The 23,287-nt window shown below is 35.8% G+C and overlaps 1 protein-coding gene across 1 annotated transcript in view; it reads right to left on the bottom strand.

The window, feature by feature from the left end:
- The window catches only part of LOC129239327 (elongation of very long chain fatty acids protein 7), a 75,657-nt gene extending 53,250 nt beyond the window's left edge, over positions 1-22,407 (bottom strand). Inside the window, exon 1 of the mRNA XM_054874774.1 lies at positions 22,115-22,407. The gene's annotated coding sequence lies outside the window, so the exon portion shown is untranslated. The remainder of the gene's footprint in view (positions 1-22,114) is intronic.
- Positions 22,408-23,287: the final 880 nt, after the last annotated feature.

Below are 23,287 nucleotides of genomic sequence, written 5' to 3'. Positions count from 1 at the left end.
AGAAGATCCTCCTCCCCCATAAAAGCCAGAGCCAATAATCGGAATCAGTTCCGCAAGAATCATGAGGGGAAGAGCAATGATCCGGTCTAGAACGCTGCAGAACTGCAAAGTGTTTTGTGACAAGTCCAAACAGAAAACTGTCAAACTTTCTACTGAAACTTGGAAGGGAAGACGTTGGGCTCGGTTCTATCTTGCTTGGAGGAGGCGGATAGTACTGAGCACTTTCTCTGTGAGTGTCCTGCCTTTGCTAGAGCGAGGCTACAAGTTTTGGGTTCCGATGTCTAAAACTAAAGGATATTTACAGATTTGCCAAAGAATTTGGAAAATTCTCACAGGACTAACTACTACAGGGTGGACCATATAGCGTTTGCTTTTTGAACCACCTATTTTTTTGAGAATGGTAACACAAATAACATGTCAAATGTATTCATAATTTACTTAAAGGTTTGACATTTACGAAATGGGACGCTATACGCTTGAACAAAATTGGGAAATATTGAAAACCTATTTCCAAAGTAATGAGTCTTCTTCTTCTTCCGCGGTTACAGTAAATGGCGAGAGTTACCGTGACATGCTCAACGAGTTGTTTCCAAAAATTGAAGAGGATGACATGTACGACATTTGGTTTCAACAGGACGGTGCAACTTGTCACACTGCCAAAGTTACACTCGAACATCCAGAGACGATTGATGCTTCAAAACACGAAATCGAAGTTGATTGATTAGTTTTTTTTTATAGCCGATTCAAAACGCAAATTTTACATGGCCCACCTTATACCTTTATCTCTGTCTCTATTCTTCGCTATCTCTTTCTCCTTCCCTCCTTGACTATCTACCCTCTTTCCAGAGCTCTAAATACAATGGACTTTTTAGCCTGAGTGTTTTAGAAGCCACCACATCTCTTGGTGCTCCTTGGCTCGACCTTTTCAAATTTCAATTTTTAGTATTAACGCACATTTAATTCAACTATCGAAACATTTCTGAAACTCTATTTTCTGTATAGACAACAGAGCTGTCTTCGATGTTTCATTTCGGTTGTAAAAACGCGTATTCTGTTTTAATGATTTTTTGACGCGATTAAACAGAAAAAAATTTTAGGAAGCCATATCAGGTAAATTCGACGCCTGCTGGAGGGTATTCGTTTGGTTCCGGGACAAAAAATCAAGGATTATGACAGCACGGTGTGACGGTACAAAATCCACAAATTGTTGCTTTCCAACAAATCCTTCATTTTTTGGCGAATTGCTTCATGTACACATATTCTTCTTCTTCTTAGTTTTCTTCTTCTTTTTTTCTTCTTCTTCTTCTTCTTCTTGATTGGCGCGTTAACTACTTCCGCGCTTTTGGCCGAGTTTAATTAAGCGCGCCAGTCGTTTCTTTCCCATGCTACCTGGCGCCAGATGGAAAATGAGACCATCCTATTCCTCTCCTACCAACTGGTACCGCATCGAATACTTTCAGATGTATCCATTCGGACGACATGACCCAGCCAACGTAGTCGCTGGATCTTTATTCGCTGCACTATGTCTATGTCGTCGTAAAGCTCATACAGCTCATTGTTCCATCGTCTACGATCCTCGCGGTCGCTAACGTGCAAAGGTCCAAAAATCTAGCGCGGCCAACAATTATACCGTCTTATAAAATTGTACCTGAGCAATCAAGTTCTGCGGCGCGCACAATCTTTTCCAGTAGCAGGTTAAAGAAGTCACACGACAGCGAGTCACCCTGTTTGAAACCTCGTTTGGTACCAAACGGTTCGGAGAGGTCCTTCCCAATTCTGATGGCGCTGCAAGTATTGAGCAACGTCATTTGGCATAGCCGGAACAAAAACGTCTTATAACATCAAAATAATATCCCTTATTAACTGTCTGACCTTCTGGACAAAAATTCATGGTGTACAATACCGTGGAAAGCCATAAAAGCAGTGAGTATTACTTTCTTTTTTGACTGAAAATGACGAGTTTATTTTGGTTCATTTGGAGCCCTCCATTCATTCGGAGCTCTCTACTCACTCACGGGATGTCTGGATGTCTCAATTAAGAACTCAAATCAGTTACCTTAGAGCGTCACCTGGCGGTTATCCTAGGAACTTTTTAATCACTGTAAAATTTCTCTTATACCTCTCTATCTTGAAATTGCTAAAAATTTGTATTTATAAAATTATAAATTTTATTTAGGGCATCTGGGGCCATCGACATGAATAAATTTTATTGAAAATAATTTCACAACATTTCCCAGTGTTTTACAATTTTGATTTAAAATTTCATGATCCTTGTTCTAGTTTTGAATATGTTAACTATAATGTTATGATTGCGAATTAATGCATTAAGAAACGATTCGCCAATATGCATATTTCGCTAATTCAAATCAAGTTATGCAATCATTAATTCGCATTGGCGCGCTGACACTGCATTTTTTCTATAAATTAATATGCACAAATCATTTATCTGCAAACAGTCAGGAAATCAAGGCTCAGGCACACGTTCACTGACTCAAGAACTGCTGTCAGCGTAGAAGCGTTGATGAGGAGACTTTGCAGGAATTTCACTTAAGGATCAACAACATTTATTTGCATATTTTATGCAACACTATTTGCCGAGAGTGACGCATGCAACGCGTGTCGAGCATTTTCAATGTAAAATAGAAATATTTTCTTCGCATTTTTTCCATTTTTATTTTTAAATTTTTTTTATTTTTCATTTTTTTCACATACATACAAATGTACGTAACACTGCGTAATATTGTAGACATGAAATATTATTTATTTTTAAAAGCGCCCTCACGCATGCGTTGCGCTCGGAATACTTAATCAAATACATTTTAGCTTAGCAACGGAGTGTGCGTATAAATAGATATCACATGCATGCGTGTGTGTGTATGTATGCGTATAGGTATGAGTGTAAAAACGCACGCGGAAGACAGTAAGCGAAAAACAAGAAAGCGAAAAGAGAATTTAAAAGTTAAAGAACTTATCTTTTTCTTTCTAGCCGTTACCGCTGTCGCTTTTCAACGCCACTAAAGCGAAAAAATCCCCTGAACTTAGTAATGAAAAGAATTGAAGAGTCCACTTGTTAAGAAAATACATTTTTTGTTTTTTAATTTTAAATTCATTTTTAGCACATTATATAACTCTTGATTTCAACTTTTTTGCAGGCGTGCTCCATAATTAATGAGTCAATATGTATTACATAAGATGAAAAATTATACGAGTATTCTAATTTTAATATTTAAGAATTTTGAATTGATTGTTGACTCGCGCAAGGCACGTGTCTGCGCTCTCTTGTTATACTTTCGTAAGCTTAGCGAAGATTTTGAAAGGAGTCGTATAACTTTGATTCATTGGCGTGAATTGTAAAGAGTGTTCCAATAGGGGCAAATCAAAAATGGCAGACGACCATATTAATTTGAAGAACAGAATGAACTTTGTTGTGGAAAACAGGTAGAAAGGTAGATCTGTATGTGTCTGCAGCTACAGCAAAGCCGCGCTCATGGTTTTAGACAGCCCTCTAACCACTTTAAGGGTAGTTAAGTACTGTAAATCTAGGCTGAACTATATGGGTAGACATAATATCCTTATGCTAACATGGGTCTCGGGGCGTTATCACGAGTAACGAGATCTCTTACTCTTTAGCTAGGATGGGCTCTGAGGCCAACTTCTTTGGCCCGCAGCCCGTTCTGCCACTCCCTTCTACAGCCATCAAAGCCACGGTGAGCAAACAGGTTACTTTAACCCATAAGCAACCCTGGCAGGTTGAGAGAGAGTGCAGATGGACAAACTGATGTTACCTGTCATGTTCGACCGACTGTCGTATACCCTCCTGTCATTGGGACAAAAAGGGACTGTAGGCAGCTCGTTGGACTGGACGGGTCACTTTCTATGGGCGAAGCACATGGAAAAGGTGAGCATCTCAGACAGTGCACTCTGCCCAGCATGCGGAGGGGAGAATGAGTCGGTGTACAGCTTTCTGTGCGTCTGCTCGGCTTTCGCTCGAATAAGGCTTGAGGTCTTTGGCGCTGGTGTGTTAAGACGCGACCAGCTTGGCTCCTTGGCACCACAAAATCTACTCAGATTTCTTTGGAGGTCGGGTAGCTTTAACATTAAACAGGGAACCCGAGTACAGTACAATGGATTTAAATGTGTCTGAGTGCTGTTTTTGCTAGTTGTCCCGGCATAAAAAAAAATATTACTTTGGCGCGTTTTTTGGGTGTTCGGCTTTATTATGTTTGAGTTAATTATCACATCAGAGCTCACAGTGGCCTGTAATCCAATAAAACTAAGTAGATAGGTAGATGGAAGTAGCAGTTGGTATTTAAACCAACTCACTTAGGCCATTACCGAGCCGCAGTAGTTTGATTGATGCTAATCTCTAAACCATTTTGTTTTGAGTGCAAGCCCATTGATCTGGATGACACTTCTATCCATAAGGTTATCAGAATCATTCAAGAACAATGTGCCGAAGTATCTAAACCAGTAGCATACCGCGCAGGGCAGTGACAAGGAAAGTGTCTGACAGACTCTTCCAACTGACTTCTCATTCTTGCAGTTTCTGTAATAATTGAAATGAGGTGCATCCAAACTTTGCCTGTGATCAAAGCAACTAACATAGATACGTTTTTCTTGGACCGATTAAGTACTGCCTGACGTGTCTTTTGGCCAAATTCTTTTTGTAATGGTACTATCAATGTACCGCCGTCAGACTCTCAATCTCGCTTCGAGCTCGCAAATGTCCTCGGTGTCGTCCAGATTAATCTAAATTACGTAAATGCTAAACTTCAAAGAGAAATGGTAAGCAGTGGGCAGTGAGTGAAATGGTGAGCAATGATATTGCAACTTTCCGATGCCCCATTGGTCACAAAGCAATTGGGGCATCGAAAGCGTATGACGGCAATACGCAATTGGGAAAGGAACCTGGACGCAGGTACCTGGTGTGTCTAAAAGTCATGAACACGGCTCCGCCTTGAATAAATGCTTTTAGCAGTGTGCCAAAGTGGAATCAGCCGAGAGGAGAGGTATGTTATAGGGCTAGTGGGAGAATGCCGCATATACGAGAGATCTTTTTAATCGTCGCTTGGTTATCAGTATAAATTGAGATTTATTTGAAGGTTATAATTCTCATTTGTGCCTAACCAGTCAGGTAGCTCATGAAAGGCGAAAATTTGAGCTTGAAATACTACAACTTTTAAAATATAGTAATAAAGTTAACTAACTACACATTTGAACAGGGTTCGAATCGTCATATCCGTGAACGTATCGGCTGAAACAATTACGTGAAATATATCAGAATGGGTTGATGACATACGACAATGCAAATTGAATACAAAAAGTGGCGTCTTCCAAAAACCATTAAAAGAGTTTCTCTGCGTTTTTATGCGGATGACGTCATGGCAAGAAAGTGTGTGTGTGTCTATAAACTTTCATATTTGGTATTTCTATTACTTGCGCCTATTCTTTCTCTTATCAAAAGTGATTCCCATTCCTTTTAATTGTATATTCTCAGAGCCTGACGTCACAGCGAATTCGGAAGGCACAATCTTATATTCAATCAATCTTGGACATACAAATCCAAAGGGATCATAGTGTTTTCAATTCATAATGGTTTTTGAGTTCCACTGCATTTAAGATTGTATTCTCGATTCACAATAAATGTGAAATAGTCAAATTAATTTTAAAAATTATTTGCATTAAGCAAAGCCTAACATGTCAGGATTTTGTTTTTCAATTTAAGTTCAAAAATTAAGCAAAGGATATGAAAAATGAATAAGGAGACAGCTGAGGGATCGGAGTAGTCCATTGGCATTACTACACACAGCGTACAAATTTTATAATTTATTCAAGAAAGTTTATTTATAAACTATTCAGTGCGAAAAAGTGCAGTACGTTCACGTATGTTTTAATAGGAATTTTCCAGTGACGAGTTCTACATTCACGAATGTGACGATTCGAGCCCAGCGCATGTAACTGATAAACGCTTATTATGAACGAATTGAGGGTATGGTCTCTATCTGACCCAGGGCTGACGTGTTTGACCATCATGACTTTGCGATTTAACTCCACTAAACTTTGAGCTATAAATTTTGGAAAGTCGCAAGACTATGCCAATAAGCTGCAAATAACCCTCAAAGTGTCAGCCTAATCCAGTCTCATATTCAAATTCTGCCATTAAAATTTTTTTCTTCGGATCTGTGCGACTACGTATATTTCAATGCTCCCATATTAAAAAAAAAATTGGCGTCTCATATATAAAAATAATATCAAACAGAGCTCATTATATTCTATTTCAACTCGCTCTTATTGGTAACCCCTTTATAAATGAAATTATTTGCATAAATTAACAGAAAAAAATCTATTATTTTCTTTTGTTGTCCAATTTTTTATAACTCTTTAAAAAACGTGTACAATACTACCGTCTTTCATTATTCCCAGCTTTATAAAAACTCTACAGTTCTGCCAGCATCGCTCATGGTCACCTTCTGAAGAAACAAATAAAATCATGCATACAAACACATTTGTACATTTTACAGCTTCAAGAGCCACAATAAGTTTTATTCGCTACTAAGAAATAAATATAAAAAAAATCCACTCATCCACAATCGGCTTTGGTAATAATTGCAAATGTATTTAAAAATTCATTGCCAAATACAAGAGTTGATTGACCATTTACCAAAATCTTTTTTTAACAAATAGCAAATACAACACCTTCGCAAGTGTTTATAGTGTAAAGAAGCTTCAGAGGCAGTCAGTTATTTGGCTTTGTTTTGCTGTTAATTATCAAAATGCATTAGAACCTATGATAGCGACGAGATGAGGCAATAATTTGCCACAATAGGTTTCGCAAGCACATATCTGTGTATGTGTGTGTTAAACTAATTGACACTGAATTATGGTCGCACATGAACACCATTGCACAAGAACACAGGTAACGTCATCAAAACCGCCTTAGGGCCCACCACTTTGGCACCTCTACGCCACATTATGTTGAAATTATCTATAATCTGCTTAGACAATTTGTGGCAACATTGAGTATAAGTACTTAAATACCTATGTATGCGTGTATTTGTCTATTGCTTCATACGAAAACAAAGTATTATTCTTTACTTTTAATAAGAAAAAAAAAACATACATACACATACACATTTTTGGTCATATATGTATACATATATGTATGTATACCTGTGGTAGACTTGAGTGAAGCATTAGCAACCTCTACTTGGTTGATTGTGCCGTGGGATATATTTTATAATTTGAGTGGCATAGATTCAATGGCTCAAATAATTGTTGATACATAAATCTTTTAGGGAAAGCCACAAATTTTGGGAAAAATAAAACAAAACTCTTCACGTTTTAAGCCAAGTTTTCTTTAAAAAAAATGGGCATGAAATTATATATAAAGCGTTTTCCAATAACAGGTGTTATTTTGAATAGCCCGCTATTTCTGTAGATGTCACTTCTGAAGATATCATTCTTTTATATCTGACAAATAGAAACTACGCCATTAATAAAAATGGAACGATACTCGCTTAAACAACGCATTGAAATTATTAAAATTCACTATAAAAATGGTAAAAATTTGGTAGAGACGGTTCGTAAAATTCGAACATTTTTGGGTCATCGTGAAGCACCTTTTTGGACCGCAATACACAAATTGGTAAAAAAAATTCGACAAGTTAGTGATGTGAAGAATAAAACCCGTGCACGTCGCTCAAGAACAGTCGAAAATCGGAAATTTTGCTGTTGTAGCCGAAAGTGTTAAAGAAAACACAGGTTTGTCCATTCCTTGGCCGGTTTGGGAATCAGGCATTCCACAAACGTCATTACAGCGATCTGGGGCGCAGAAAATCTAAGAGTTACTGTTAAAAAGCCTCTCTATCCTGAACGTATGTCTATTTTGTGCCGTTTATGGTCCGGCGGAGTCATTGGACCTTACTTTTTCGAAAATGAAGTTGGAGCAACAGTTACGGTGAATGGATTGCGCTATCGAGAGATGATTAACGATATTTTATAGCCGGAATTGGATGGTATTGATCTAGACAATGTTTATTTTCAACAAGACGGCGCTACGTGCCACACAAGCAACGAAACCAATGATCTTTGATCAAAATAACACCTCTTATTGGAAAACCCTTTATAAGTTTTCCCCAAAATATATATTTTTCCCATTTTGAGAAGACCTATCCATTTACGAGTTTTGGATATATACGTAGCTCAGACAATATCGACCCAAGCCCAGTGAATTGTCAATCTTTGCCTGACGTGTGATTTGCATTTATCAAATTTCGCAACTCATTTCTGAAAATACTTCTTAAATAAAAAAGAATTTACTTTGTTTTCATAGAAGCGTCAACCAGAGGCATAGCTTCAATGGCTCAAATAATTGTTGATACATACATCTTTTAGGGAAAGTCACAACTTTGGGAAAGCCTTCTCGGGCTCATTTCAGCAATGCAAATTTTGAAAGGCATCGGAAGAACATCACTAGAGAACTTCGTCCATTTCCGATCCGCCCTTGATCTCGAAATTTCTTGCCGAGAAGTGATACACGTAAACTGTTTTGCCTGGTTTCAATGCCGTACAATTTATCCCATATTTTCTTTTCATCTTGCCTTTTGAGACATAAACAAACTTAACGCCCTCTTTTGCGCAACAAAAACAGTGTTGTCTGCTAACTTTTTTAGCAAAAGTAGTAACTTCTATAATTTTGAGTACTTTTTCTTTAGAATTTGCTGTGAAATAAAAATTTGGTTTTCCAAGAGGACATCTCGGATTTATTAGGTAGGTCAAAATGGCTGACAAAGGATGAAAATTAGATCTTATATCACCTTTAATTATTGTTTCATGAGACGTAGTTAGAACGATTAAAAAAATTAAAAAAGTACCAGATCACCATCTTGTGTTATCAGTTTCAATTAATTTTAATAAAAATTGTTAATTGTTGTGTCTTATATGTCCGCGCACATACAGCCCATGAGAGAAATATTGTACCACAAAATTTTCACAAATTTTAACTATTTATTTACTTATTTTTTAATTTAAATTATTTGTACATAAAAACATAGTTCATTTTATAGTAAAATCCCTATTAATCCAAGTTTCAAACTTAATTGTTTTAAGATTTAAAAGATTTTGATTAGATTTATAAGAACGCGACAAATTTTCAGCAAAATTTTAACATTTTTAATCAGAATTTGAATCAGAAAATTTGGGTACGCAATTGTTTAGCCCACTAATTTTAATATAATAAAGAGCAAATTTTAAGTGACTCGAAATTTTCGTTTTTACAATCTTATTCGCTTAAGGCGTTGCGTATTTTCTCCATTCTCCATTTTTTTCGCTGAAGAGTCACGGAAGAAAAAGCCAAAAACAAAAAATGCCAAAAATCAATAAGATAATGAGCTATAAAACTGCGTACCCATTTCTATTTATCTTGAATTATAATTAAACTTAACAAACTCAGAAGCTCAGAAGCTTAGAAACCTATATTCGTTACTACATCGAAATTCTCATGGTTCTCTCGAAAGTAAGCTCTCACTTTATCCACTGCAGCTAACATCGACATACATACTGCAAAGATTTCAGTCGAAAACCCTCAGAATGATCTCAAACGTCCCTTTTTATATCACAAATACACAAATTCCGCAAAGCATCCGCAGTATTTTTCTCTTAAATAAATTAAATAGCTTCAACTAAAAATATTGCTTAATGCTTAGAAAACAGATCGCAATAAAGAAATGGATTTAAAAAAAAAATTAATTAGATTTTTAGAAAAGTTTTACATTTTTATGAAAATTTATTCAATTTTTCTAATTTTCGTAAACAGTTTGAAACTCGAATTTATATAGTTAAAAAAAATAATAATGGGCACTAAAAAAAACATAGACAAATAAAATATTGAAGTGCTGAATGTGTTTCACTTGCTGTATGTTTTAGTACTAGTCAGGGCCACCACAGATGTACATACATATTTGGACATAAAAATCAATGAAAGGAAATGTTATCTCAGTTGTAAAATATACGCATACATATATGACTGTATGTGTATATGTACGTATGTTAGTTAAAAGAATTCACAGGAAAGCACAGCTATACAAAACTGCATTGCAACACTGCCAATTGTTTGGCAAATGGGAATAACCAACAACAAAGCCATTCAACAACCAATTCATTCATCACGTAATTATAGCGAAGAGTAAATAGAGCAGCGCAGTGTTAAAACTTAAATGCACATACTAAACCATGTAAATTTTAACTAACTGTTTATAACGAAATATGTGCATACGCACACACAAACACAGGGCTATGTGAAGATGTAGGGGTATTTGTTAAAGTAGTAACTAATTAGCGAATTTAGAATACAACTGGCACTACTGTCTCGCGTTATTTTAGCAGGAGAGTGTAAAACACATACACGCATACATACAAGGTTCATTACTACGAACATACAAATATTCAACACGAAGAGTAGTTTTCCTTATGCCTTATGCAGTTGGTACGTATGCAGTTAATAGTTTTCATTTATTTGGAATTAAAATTTGTTGACACTTCGTAAATTTATTGACACTTTTATTTTTGTGTAAACTTCAGCTTTACCTGTTAGACATTTAAGTGATTTTCTATAATTAAATTTCAAAGTTTTATTTGTTAGCATACTTGTACGAACATGCCAACAATAGGATGGACCGAAAAAAAACTATTTTAAAATTGCTATATTTTTCAGAAAGCTGTTAAATGTGTTTTTTTTTTTTTAATTTTACCCTTGAATGCCAATGCCTTGAAAATTACCATTTTCGTAAATTTAGTATTAACAGAAAAACAAAATTATTTTAAATTTGTTATATGGCCGAAAACATAGATAGAAAAATTAAAAAATATCTTTCTTTTGATTTTTTTTTATATTTTCTTAATTTATTTTATTTTATTAATATTTACTCTTGACGTCAATGCTTTAAAAATTACCATTGAATACACTTTTTCGTAAATTTAGTATTTACAGGACCAAAAAAAGATTATTTTAAATTAAAAAAAAAAAAAATTTTTTAAATTTGTAATTTTTTTAAATTTGTTATAGGCCAAAAAAATCAGAAAGCTGTTTTTGGACTATTTTGTTTTCGTTATTGTTTTTTTTTTTAAATTTACCCTTGGCGTCAACGCTTTAAAAAGTAGATACCATTGAATACACTTTTTCGTAAATTTAGTATTAACAGAACCAAAAAAAAAACAATATTTTAATTTTGTGATTTTTTTTTAATTTGTTATACGGCCAATAAAATCGGGCTGTTTTTTAATATATTTTTTTATTTATTTTTTTTTTTGTTTTTTTTTTTTATATTTACCCTTGACGTCAATGCTATCAAAATTATCATTAAATACACTTTCTCGTAAATTTAATATTAACAGGACCGAAAACAATTTATTTTCAATTTGTAATTTTTTTTTTTTTTGTTCCTTTGAAAATTACTATTGAATACACTTTCTCGTAAATTTAGTTCTGTATTTTTTTTTTTTTAATTTTAATTCGTACGGCTAAAAAAATAAGATATTGGTTTTACTATTTTTACTTATTTTTTTTTTTTGGTTTTTTAATTTTTTTTTAATATTTACCCTTGACGTCAATGCTTTGAAAATTACTAATGATTTACACTTTTTCGTAAATTTAATATTAAAAGGACCGAAAAAAAATTTTGAGTTTGTTATTGTTTTTTCCTTTAATTTGTTATACGGTGAAAAAAATCAGATAGATGTTTTTTACTATTTTCTGTTTTCTATTTTTATTGCTTTTTTTTAATTTTTGCCCTGGAAAATTATCATTGAATATACAGGACCGCAAAAAAAATTATTAACAAGACCGAAAAATAAATTTTATTTTAAATTTGTTATGGTATTCTTTTAATTTGTTATATGACCAAAAACTCAGATGGTCTTTACTATTTTATTATTTTTTTAGTTTTTTTTCTTTTTATTTTACATATATTATTTTTATTTTAATATTTAACCTTGACGTCAATAACAATTACTAATGATTACACTTTTCCGTAAATCTTGACAGCCTAATATTAGTCAACCTGCTCTTCTAATGTCCCGTCATAAATATCCAAAAAATTATACCCTATAAAAATAGCTTAGCATTTTTTTTTTTAATAAAGTCATGGTAAAGTGGATGGTTCACTTTATATATACATATGTATGTGTGTATGCATGCACTTGCATACCTATTTTTTTAAATTATCACATATTTAGTACAGAGGTGAGTAGGCGTAAATGTGCGCGTGTGAACTCAGTTTGCTTATTGTTGCAATTATTTTTTTAAATAACTTTACACTTTAATTACTATGCAAATATTCACAGTACAGACACAGGCAGGCGCATATCTATCCTACACACATACGTACATATACATACATACATGACTCAGTGTGCACGTGTTTTTGTATACTCGAATGTGTTTGTTTATGTTTAAAGTTTCTTTTGTAAATATCCGTCAATTATCCGTGAAGCAGCGTCGACAGCGGCGCATTTTTCACAGCTTATTTTCGTTTTTTTTTTTTTTGTTTTTTTTTCTTTGTTTTTTTTCATTTTTTTTTTTTTTGGGTTTGTTGATTTACTGTCGACAAAGGCGCATCATCCGATCGCCGCTGTCACCATCAACGTCAAAGCCAACACCGCCGTCAGCATCACATCAGCACTGTTGCTGCCGTTGTCGTTATTTATGTGTGAATTTTACAAATTGTTTGCTATTTCAATTACACGTCAACCGATTTCCCACAACACTTAGATTACCTATGCTAACTAAATATAATACAAGAAAACATTCAGCAAATAAATATAAGTTAAGTGAAATTAACATTGAAGGGCTGCAGCGAGAAATTAAAGTAATCAGTAGTCAACAAACCATTACTAAGTAACTTTAATTTGTGAAATTTTCGTTTTCGCACATACGAGTTCTATTTCCTATATGAACTGACACGAATAAACGTGTCTGCTAATTTTTGTGGCTCTCGCCCGCTGCAGGGTGTCACACGTGCTTAATTTGACACCTTCGTTTCTCCTCGCTGTCGTTTTTTTCACGATTCTATTCTTAATTCTTATCCACTTTTTCCTTTATGTAGGTGTGTACATATGTATATATAATTTTTTGTTTTAATTTACGTGGTAAGTATTTGCCTTTTCGCATCATTGTCGCTGACTTTATTTGTCATCCACATTGCCCATACCTAGATGAGCAGCCATCAATGCACATCAATATCGCATTCACTCAAAAATCACCTCGCAACACCTTAGATTGCTGCAGCACCCGCCTCTGTGCGCCTTCTCCTGCTCATATTACCTTCCTCTGCCTTTACACCATCACTTACCGCAACTCCTCACCACCGCTCGCATTGGCCTCTAATCGACACGAGATTGCTCGTTAAGTTACTTGAAGCATAATTTTATCAGCTTTGAAAAAAGAAAACAAAAATGCGAGTACTCGAGTTATATGAATTTATTGAATTAAGTCACGTCTAAGTGAGGCGACAACCAAACTAGGCAAGCGGGAAATAATTTACATTAAATGCAAATCAGTACTCCCATTTTTTTTGTTTTCGCCCATAAAAAACGTACAAGAATATAAGCTCACGAAGAAAAGCTTCAAGTCATAAATTTATACAAGGTGTTTGTAGACGAATACCCTGTTTCATAGAGGTAGCTGTCAAACCAACTATCCCAGAGAAAATTTGACATTTCTGTGCAGTATTAGATTTAGATGTATTGGAGGTTTACACTTCGACCTAATGGTCTTTTATGCCCTCTACTCAACACAGTACTTCGTCCAAACCCAGTCTCTTTATTAAATTTAAGATAGAGCTGTGTTGGACTGAGTGTATGTGGTTTTCTTCTGGCTGCAAATGGCCAAGATGTCTCAACCTTCTCCGCGCATTCATGGAGAAGGTGCATTCGAGTCTCCTGGGATTGGTCGCAGAAGCGATAGGATCATGTGCAGATAACTATACAGTCTGCAATGGCCTCGGAGAACGCCCACGAGCATTCTCAGTTTATCCTTGAAGATATATATAAATATATAAATACTCTGGCATCATACTAAAATTGTTGCATTTGCTTCTACAAATGCCGAAGGGATTATTGGTTCATATTTTGTGAAATATGAAAATAACACCAAAACTACCGTCAATATTGAGCACTACAAGCAAATTATGTACGTTTTTGGCATGCCACGGAAATGTCATTTATTTAACTGCTAAATGGTCCCAGCAAGACGCTGCAAACTGTCATAAAATCGGTGGAATCATCACATTATTTACACAAAGTTTTAATGATCGAATCACCGCATAAAATCAAGTCTCTAATTGGTTGCTTAGGTTATTTGCTTTGATTGTTTTGGACCACTCTTTTGTAGGAGTAGCTTAGGCAACAGATACATGATGACAAAGCAGCAAAATCCTTAGCAAAGGTTCAGGTTGAAGTTGACGTCTTTTTGTGCTAAAATATGTCGTGTGATCTTTTTCTCTCTCCATCTAATATTTGGAATGTCCGACTACGAGAGGCTTTTCCCTCGAGTCTATTCTTATTTTTAGTGCAATTTTAGATGTTATTGTTTATCTGCTAAAATAAACATCACAGCCAGCACCTTGGCCCGTTCTTGCGATAATGGCCTTCTACTGCCAGACACTTTTATTCCTAAGTACAGAACTATACTACACCCAAATATTGGGTTGGCAACTAAGTAATTGCGCATTTCACTCATAGATGACTTCAGTTGCATTTTTGGTTTGCAGGCGTAGTACAAATGTAAAACACATTTTGTTATTTGATAGTTGGCAATTCAGTTGACAATCAGTAAAAAAAAAGTTTTTGATCGGTTGCGTAGTTTTCGTTTGACTTTCGTTGAAAAATGGAAAAGCAAAAGGAAACATTTCCTCATATTTTGCTTTTTTATTTCTGCAAAGGGAAAACCGCAGCGCAAGCTCATAAAAAGTTATCTGCTGTTTATGGTGACGAAGCCTCAAAAGAACGGCAGTGTCAAAATTGGTTTGCCAAATTTCGTTCTGGTGATTTTTCACTCAAAGATGAAAAACGCTCTGGTCATCCAGTTGAAGTTGATGACGCCCTAATCTAAGCAATAATCGATTCGGATCATCACAGTACAACACGTGAGATTGCAAAGAAGCTTCAAGTATCACTTACATGCATTGAAAATCAAAAATCACTTTAAACAACTTGGCTATATTCAAAAACTCGATACATGGGTTTCTCGCGAAGTGAAAGAAACGCATTTAACAGTTGCGCTTTGCTAAAGAAACGTAATGAAAATGATCCATTTTTAAAGCGACTGAAAACTGGCGATGAAAAATGGGATGTTGATAACAATATCAAGCGGAGAAGATCGTGGAGCACGCCAGGTGGACCAACTCACACAATATCAAAAGCTGATATTCATCAAAAGAAGGTTTTGTCATCAGTTTTGTGGGATTACAAAGCAATTGTCTACTTTGAACTCTTACCACCAAACCGAACGATCATTTCTGATGTCTACATTGAACAACGAACGAAATTAAACAGTGCAGTTGAAGAAAAGCGGCCCGAATTGGCAAATCGAAAAAGTATTGAATTCCATCATGGCAGTGGCCTTGCATTGTCACATTGCCACTCGGCAAAAAATATTAGAGCTTGGTTGGGATGTTTTTTTCCACATCCACCATACCTATAGTCCTGACCTTGCGCCATCTGATTACTTTTGTTTCGTTCTTTACAAAACTCCTTGAATGGTAAAAATTTCAATAATGATGATGATGTCAAATCGTACCTGATTCAGTTTTTCGCTAATAAAAACCAGAAGTTTTATGAATGTGGGATTATGATACTGCCTGAAAGATGGCAAAAGGTCCTTGATCAAAATGGGTAACGCATTACAGAATAAAGTTATTTAGTTCCATGAAAGAATTGTCTTTGATTTTCTAAAAAAAATCGCAATTACTTAGTCGCCAGCCCAATACCAATAAAAAGTAGAATAAAAAAAGAGGTTGTCTGTAAAGTCGGTTTACTGACGATAGTTTAACGTGATAACTTCAAAAGAAAATACTGATTGAATGGTTGCATTTTTCAAAAGAAAATTTTAATTTTATTTGTTTGATAGATATTTTGTATGGATATAGAGAATGAGTTAACATTAACATAACATAATATACTTTAACATAACATAACATAACACAACATAATATAACATAACATAACATAACATAACATAACATAACATAACATAACATAACATAACATAACATAACATAACATAACATAACATAACATAACATAACATAACATAACATAACATAACATAACATAACATAACATAACATAACATAACATAACATAACATAACATAACATAACATAACATAACATAACATAACATAACATAACATAACATAACATAACATAACATAACATAACATAACATAACATAACATAACATAACATAACATAACATAACATAACATAACATAACATAACATAACATAACATAACATAACATAACATAACATAACATAACATAACATAACATAACATAACATAACATAACATAACATAACATAACATAACATAACATAACATAACATAACATAACATAACATGCTTTGTTTGCTTTGTTTGCTTTGTTTGCTTTGTTTGCTTTGTCGTTCGTTCCGCGCTTTCGCTTGCAGTTCATTCAATGCAATGAGCAAGGTAACGACAAATGAGCAAGGTAACGGCAATGAGCAAGGTAACGACATATGAGCAAGGTAACACTAATGAGCAAGGTAACGACACATTTTTTCGTGCGTGCAGCCTGTTAAATCGAATTATAAGACGTTATCACGTCAAAAATATCAATGACAGCAAAGTCTCTGAAGACAAAGTAGCCTAAAAGCTAATCGCCTTTGTACACGAGAAAATTTCAGCAATGGCCAATTTTTATTTATAGCGTATTGAAAACGTAAAAAAATGATTTCCTCCCTTTCTTAACAAGCTGTACATATTATTCGAAGAAAATTACTGGATAAATTTTATAGTTTAAGACAAACTATTTTATTGAGAAACAGCCTTTTCTAGTTTTATTTGTAGCAACACGAATTGGTTGTCATATTTGCTATTGTTCAAGAAAAATTATTTTAATCAAATTAATAAATGACATTTGCTGTATTGAAACTTAGCAGAGTTTTAGTAGAAGAAGAAAAAATAAGAAATGTATGCTAGGAAGATTTTGTTTTGATTTCAATTGTTCAAAACAATCAGTGTTTTCTTTCTGGTTTGATTTTTTATAAATATTTATGAGATCAATATGCATGCAATACCTCCATTTAGCATTTTAATAAAGTAAACATACTGAACCACCGATTTGTTTGCTGAAATAGAATTTTTGTGTGAAAGGTGCGTCAAATTGTCGAAATTTCCTTTAATTTCCTTTTAGAAACTACTTTAAGTAATCGAAAGTGTGTCCCATTCTACGCTAACGCTGTGTTATGAGTACAGAAGTAGACAATAGATCCAATAGGTACAAAATTACATACATATATAAATTATTATTTTCATTACCATTAGTGAATAAATTCAATGCACCTTTAATTTATCTTCCTAAGACATAGCCAGTAGTTTGGTTAGGAGGAAGCGACGGATCCAAAGTGAAGCCTTCGATTCTGTTCACATATTTTCGTACAGCCGGGCGTATGTGCAACGAGTACCCCACACCCCTTTGTTGCCATTACTCGAAAATTTTCGAACATAATTTCGAGAATATAATTTAAGCGTTGCTAGTTTTGATTTGTTTACCCTTTTTCAACACTTTTTTTTAGGTTTTCCAAATTATTCATACACGGTGCTAAAATGGTTGGAATAGATACGGAATCTTTGGAGCTATAGAAATACTGACAAATAAAATAACAATTTTTAGGTAGGTAGGTAAAATGGCAAGCGTACCACAGGCACATTTCAAGTAGCACTTACGTGCCGTTTTGATACCCTAATGTTGACCCCTACCTGTGGAAAGAAAAATTTTTGGAAAGAGAAAACCTTATACAGCATCCAGTGCAGTTGATGTAGTTCAGGGAAGAAGAAAAGGGATCTAAGCTGGAAAATTTCTTCAAGTCATCCCCAAAGGGCACGCTAAGAAATCTCAAGCGAAAGTGAGAAAAAGTGTTCAACAGTCTCTTTCTCTGCAGGATCCCCACAGCTTCTGCAATATGGGTTGTACGGAATTCCAAGCTTCTCCGCATGAGTACCGATCACCCAGTGACCAATGAACACCGCACTGAGTTTGGAAATTGAATGGTGGGGGATTCCCATCACCTTAAGCGTTCTGTTTCAATCGTATTGGGGCCATAGTGTTTTCGAAATAGCACACAATGAGACAGACCTCCATGTGTCTTGCGCTTTTTTTAGAAAGAAATTGTATAGTTTCCCTTTAACAACGGATAAAGGGGCAGCGATGCTTGAGAGAGGGACAACTGAAACCGGTTCTGTCGACCCATAGTTCCCCTCACAACTATCCCCTTCACAACCCTCAAATCCCAGTTTGCGGATGCAGAGATCAGTGCGAAGAACAGAGAAGGAATGGAAATCTGCTTAAAGATGCTACTATGTCCTACATGAAATTATCTCCAAATGCCAATCTCCTCCAACCTAATAGCGCTCTGAGCAGCAATAGATTTAACTTGCAGATCCACAGGAAGTAAGTGCAGAGTGATGTTGAGCGCAGCAGTGGGGCATGTTTTATAAGCACCAGTGATGCCCTTGGACGATGACAACATCCGATGAAGCGACGCTTGGAGTGTTTGAGAGAAAGATTCTGCGTAAGATTTTTGGACCTTTGCACGTTGGCAACGGTGAATATCGCAGACGATGGAACGATGAGCTGTATGAGCTTTACGACGACATAGACATAGCGCAGCGAATAAAGATCCAGCGGCTACGTTGGCTGGGTCATGTCGTCCGAATGTCGTCCGGCTTTGAAAGTATTTGATGCGGTACCACCTGGTGGTAGCAGAGGAAGAGGGCGGCCTCCTCTGCGTTGGAAAGATCAGGTGGAGAAGGACTTGGCTTCACTTGGTGTGTCCAACTGGCGCCGGTTAGCACGAGAAAGAAACGACTGGCGCGCTTTGTTAAGCTCGGCCAAAATCGCGTAAGCGGTTATAGCGCCAATTAAGAAGAAGAAGTGATGCCCACACATCCAGTTCTCTGCACTCTCTCTAGTTTAGTGGTGTTGTAGCCCTTCTAAAGAGCTACCCACCAAACTAGGTAACCATATGTCAAAATTGGCAAAACCATTAAGTTGTACATCCAAAGGAGGACACGTTGCCTGAGACCCCATTTTTTGCCGAACATAGATTTACAGGCGTGGAAGGCTATACTGGCCTTCTTAACTCGATTTTCTATGTGCAGCTTCCAGTGGAGCTTGAGGTCAAGTATTACACTAAGATATCTCACTTCCGATGCGAGTGTAAGACACTGATTGTTTAGTCTTGGAAGCTTAAAAGGCGGAGGTGTATTTCCTGGTGAATAGCATCAACTCCGTTTTGTCAGAGTTGACTCTGAGACCGCAACTGGCAACCCAACTACTGAGTGTTTGAACACGGAATGCTATTGAAATGAGTTAGAGCTACTTGTACTGCTCAATACTCAGGTATCCAGAGCTCTATCTCAAAGTACCCTAACGCAGTTGATTTCATATTTCAGTAAAAATAACAGAAGTGAATTTTAATTTCTCGAGCTGATTTCTTCACGAGGTGTAAAAATGGCGCCCAAGAGATAAATCCCCTGCTGATGATAAGGTCACTGAAAGAAGGAACACTATCTTAATGGCCTTGGCGGAGATCCAGAATACCTTTGACTGTGTGTAAACAGTTCTCTGTGCTTTCTGCGATATCGAGGGAGCTTTCAACAACGCCTCTCACTCGAGGGTATGTCGCGCACTAGAGAAGAGAAACGTGCAGAGCCCCATCTGCAGATGGATAGTGTCCCTGCTATAGACAAGGATATCTGAAACCGCAGTAACGGACAGTACTATCCAGCTACAAACGAGTAAGGGGTGTCCACATGGGGAAGGTCTGGTGACACTTGCTGACAAACAATGGAATCTGCTGTCAAGGATACGCGGACGTTGACGTTGTAATTATAGCGAGAGGCAGGTTCGAGAACATTCTTTGCGACATACTGCAAAGAGCTTTAAACGTGACTAAAAATTGGAGTGCTGTGGTGGGTCTGAATATAAAACCGTCCGAAACAGCCACCAGGAAAGTAGTTTTACCAGGAATGAGAGAGATCAGCATGGACGGTGCTGTTATTGGTTTGGTCAGCGAAGTTAAGTATCTTGGCATTGTCCTGAATGCCAAGCTTAGCTGGAAGAGACATGCTGACGCAGTCTTGTCCAAAGCAACAAAGGCGCCAATGATCTAGCAAGAAAATCCTGTGACTGTAGCCCAAGTATACTGAAATGGATGTAGATCATCCATTCATCACATCAGAGGGATTACGCTGAAAAAAATCAATCGTCCAACATCAATTGATCCATCGTTAATGCGTATTTATGGAAGTGCATTGAACTTTCGGTGATAGCTAAAGTTCAGCTGTCTTAGCTTCCTTCAATTGGATCAAAGTTATATTCTAAATTACTATAGGTATACCGTTAGAAGGATCCAAGGAGTGCGTTTGCAATCAAAATGATTTACTTTTAAACCAAAGTTGCGTATAGACGTTTTTATTTAAAGAAATATGCAAAAAAATTCAATATTTAACAGAATGTTGAAGCAAAAACAAGAAACTTAAAAAAACAACAAACAGAAAAAATTAAGTCAAGTGCAAATAAAAAAAACAATAAGCCACTAATCTGGAATTTTTTTGTGTTTTTTTTTTTTTGTTGCCTAGACTAAGTAACTGATGTCTCAAAATCTTTGCAAAAGTATATGCGCGCCTTGATTATTATAACTTCATATATTTATTATACATTTATGTGCGCGTAAGTATGTTTGTATATTTGTGCGTATTAGACATGCCAGTGGTTTAAATTATCTATTGCTTTAGGTTAAGGCCAACTAGAAAAAATCGAGCATTTAAGCAAGAAGACAATTGGCAAAAAACAACAAAGCACAATGCTTTAAGCGGCAATTAGAAATAGAAATTGAATAATAAAAAGGCAGAAATAGAAATAGAAATTGAATAATAAAAAGGCATAATGCCAAATCGAAGTCGTTTCAAACAAATCTAAAGATTAAAAGTTACATGAAATATAAAACTTACAAAAAATTGCCTGCCGCTAGAAATAAATCATTGCCGAAAAGTATTATCCATAGACGCGCGTACATACATTTAAATGCAACGACAAGTGCTGACCTTCAAAACTGGCTGCCATATATTTTACTGCTGCAATATGGCTGCTACTGTTTTGCCTGGATAAGTTTTTCAGATTGAAGGGGATTCAGGTATAAGCGGATTTGTGAATTTAATAAAAGCAAGTATTTGCATAATTTTTAAGTTTAAAAACGCATATAGATGAATATGGAATTTCAGATAAGTGAACAAAAGAAAAAACGATATGCATGACGAGCTCGCTTAGCTGCACAGGTCTGTGCCTTACTTGTCTGCAGTAGACAAAATATTCAGGAAACGAACTTGTTTTTTTTTTTAAACTAATTGCAAATTTAGCATGCAAATCAAAGTGTATTACCCAATTACTTGCAAATCACCAATAAAAACTATGAATTTGACATCAAAGATTAGACGGTGCAATAACTTAGTGGTACCAGTTTGCTTCACCACTCATACGCGATATGCTGCGCCAAGTTCAGTTCAGTTAAAATATAATCGCATGCGCCAATAGAAATATGACAATGCAAGAAATTTTAAGTATATAGAACGTGCCATCGAGCATAGCCACATTCACAAGTACACACACATACACCTGGACAAATCCTTGCTAAAAGCAGTCACACCACCAAATTTATCAAAGACACCAAAACACACCATTTTTTTTTTTGTTATGAAAATTATAGTTCGTGCACAAAATTACGTTTACAAATTTTCAAAGAAAAAATGTATTCAAATCTCAAATACACAAAATTCATATTCATAAACCGTCATAGTATTCGTCACTTCCGTACCTTTTATTCGCACCAAAAACACAATATCGTCGCAAAAAGTTCAGCACAAATGGTAATCTGTCAACATGCGACAATCACTGCTGATTCGGCTACTGGGCCTGATTTGCTGAACGCGATCCTCCTCCAGACAAGACACGTACTCGTTTGCGTATTGTATTTGTACGTGTGTATGTGTATGTATTTGCAGTTGGCATCCGTGCGTAGCCACAACCAAACAATCAGAACTCACTTAAAACCAAAAACCTATTAGGCTAATCCCGATACTCAAATCGTTACACCGTCGTTTGCGGCCAGCAAGAAGACACTGATACCCCGTTCTGTGCGTTCAGTTGTATAAATAAACAAAATTAGGCATCTCACACCTAAGCACCATGCGAACGCACTCGCGCACACACTCAAGCATATGTATGTGCATATACTTTTTAAATGTATGTGTTAGGCGCTGAATGATAAACGCACGATTATCGGTGTAGAATTCGCCTTCGCTTGCAGTTTGACTTTTGCGCTCGCATTCTCAGTTTGTAAGCTCTGCTCATTTGTTTAGATTGTGAATTCTCAGTTTTGCAAATCGGCGTTGTACTACAAGAAAATAGCAGACAACTTAAAAATGGTCAAGGCAGCAGTAAGCAATGAGCAAAGTAGAATCTCGCACAAAAGCCAATCCAGTTGTTAATATACGAAGAAGAAGATGATTCCATTTTCCGGCTAGCTTTAAAGGGTTGGCCATCGACTCATTTCAGTTCAAATCACATTTTGTTTACACACTGACATGCGAACATTTGTGCAAAATAAAAGCCGCGCAATGTTTTGCAGAGTTGTAACAAATTTTTTATTAAATTTGCTCTGTTTTTTTACAAAGTTAGTTTTTTACAAGTTTGTTTTATTTAATCATGTAAAAATTAAAAAAGAAATATATGTATTTCGACCTCCGTAGCCGAATGGTTGATGCGCGATTACGATTGGGAAGTACACAGGTTCGAATCTCCGTGCATAATACACCAAATAGAAACAATTTTTTCTAATAGCGGTGCCCGCTCGGCAGACAATGACAAGCCTCCAAGTGTATTTTTGCCATAAAAAAGTTCCTCATAAAAAACCATGTGCGGTTCGGAGTCGATTTAAAACTGGCGTCGACGGAGCCTGGAGAACAACATCAAGACACATGTTACAAAT

This window comes from Anastrepha obliqua, chromosome 1, assembly GCF_027943255.1.
Source record: "Anastrepha obliqua isolate idAnaObli1 chromosome 1, idAnaObli1_1.0, whole genome shotgun sequence".
NCBI lineage: Eukaryota > Metazoa > Arthropoda > Insecta > Diptera > Tephritidae > Anastrepha > Anastrepha obliqua.
The sequence above is the reverse complement of the archived record's forward strand: the minus strand, read 5'-3'. Positions and strand labels throughout refer to the sequence as shown.